Source organism: Mastomys coucha, unplaced genomic scaffold (genome assembly GCF_008632895.1).
Source record: "Mastomys coucha isolate ucsf_1 unplaced genomic scaffold, UCSF_Mcou_1 pScaffold5, whole genome shotgun sequence".
In the NCBI taxonomy this organism is placed as follows: Eukaryota; Metazoa; Chordata; class Mammalia; order Rodentia; family Muridae; genus Mastomys; species Mastomys coucha.
The window spans coordinates 67,422,829-67,424,613 of record NW_022196911.1 but is presented as its reverse complement, the minus strand read 5'-3'; the positions used below and the strand labels follow the sequence as shown (position 1 = coordinate 67,424,613).

The window sequence follows — 1,785 nt, the reverse complement described above, 5'->3', positions numbered from 1 at the left end:
AAAAGACAGTGGTTAGACACCATGGCAATGTATTACTGGTCTGCATGTTATTAGGCCTAAGGGCCTCGTCCATTCTTGTGAAGGAGTGTGCTGACTTACTCCCCTTTCACATAACACAAATTTTTAGGTTTTTTTTTCCCCTCAGAAACTTCCATATTGACTTCTATAGTGGTTACATTACAATCAGCTGTGTGATTTTGTACAATTTGCTTAACGTCTCTGAGCTACTGTCTCCTTCGTACATGGGAGTCTGTGATTTTTGCTATTTCACTGAAGTACCTTGATAGGCTGACATGTTGCAATACACAGTGTCTGCTTTGGTTAGAGTGACTTTTTTTTTTTTTAGACATTTTCTTTATTTACATGTAAATTTCTCCTTTCCCAGTTTCCTCTCCAAACAAACAAACAAACAAACAAAAACAACAAGAACAAACCCTGTTGCCTTCCCCCTCCCCATGCCTGCCACCTCACCCTCTCTCCCACTTATTGGCCCTGGCATTCCCCTACACTGGGGCACAGAACCTTCACAGGGTCGAGGTCCTCTCCTCCTATTGATGATCGAATTTGTAATTCTCTACTATACACATGCTGCCAGAACAATCAGACCCACCATGTGCAGTCCTTGGTTGGTGGCTGAGACCCTGGGAGCTCTGAGGGTACTAGTTCATATTGTTGTTCGTCCTAAGGGGCTGCAAACCCCTCAGCTCCATAGGCCCTTTCTTTAACTCCTTCACTGGGGACCGTGTACTATTGAACTGAACACACGGTTAGAGTGACCTTTATGCACAGCCCCCTGGGGTCACTTGTGAGCTCACCTTGTCACGCCCAGCATCCCTAGCCCTCTCTCTTCTCAGATGTCCTCTGTATTCTCCACCCCATAGCTTTAGGTGAGAGTGAATATCTCTGCTCCATGCTCTGCCAACTCTAGAGAGAGAGGGAGATCCAGCTTCGTGGCTGTGGAAGCCGCCTCCTGCTCTGTCAGCGTGCAACCTTTCACTGTTGTCCCCTTTCTGTGATAAATATTCCAAGTGGCCAGCCCACAGCCTTCAGTACTTCCATAGCTTCTTTTTAGGACTCCTTTGGGGGAATTTGAGGCAAGACAAGTGACATGGACTCCTAGCTTGGTATTCATCCTGTTAGTGACTTCACATCTATCTCTTAGAAAGGCCGCTGTTTCCTGTTCTGGGAACAGTCCTGAGAAGTTGCAGCTCTGGCTGACAGGGTGTGTGTGTGTGTGTGTGTGTGTGTGTGTGTGTGTGTGTCCCCACTGCCTAGGAGCTCCCAGCAGGCTGCTGTCCTGGGATGTGCAACTGGCCTGACATTCAGAGGGAAGATCCTGAAAGACACCTTCTGGCCCAGCAAGAGCAGGAGGCTTGGGAGAAGCGATGGCAGCCTCTTTCCATATTGTGAGGCATTCACAGGAGATTCTTGGGCCAAGAGGACTTACATGATGGACTGGCCCTCCTTCTCAGGGTGTGGTAGTTTCTCACTAGCAACTTCTCCCAAGGGGACCACAGTGAGGCTCTAGAGCCAAGTTACCACAAGAAGGATGAGTTTATGAATGAATACATTGTTAGGTCTTTTTTTTTTTTCCTTCAGATTGTCTATGTAGCTCAGGCTGGCCTCAAATGTGCCATGTGGCCAAAGATATTGCAGGACTAAACCCAAGGCTTTTTGCATGTTAGGTAAGCTCTCTGCTCACTGAATTAGGTATGCAGCCCCTATGAGGTAATATTTATAACCTATCTGGTTTAGGTGCCGAGGCTTTGAGTGTATCAGGTGAGG

The 1,785-nt window shown here is 47.3% G+C and overlaps 1 pseudogene; it reads right to left on the bottom strand.

The window, feature by feature from the left end:
• LOC116079470 lies at positions 1-117 on the bottom strand (annotated as a pseudogene).
• Positions 118-1,785: the final 1,668 nt, after the last annotated feature.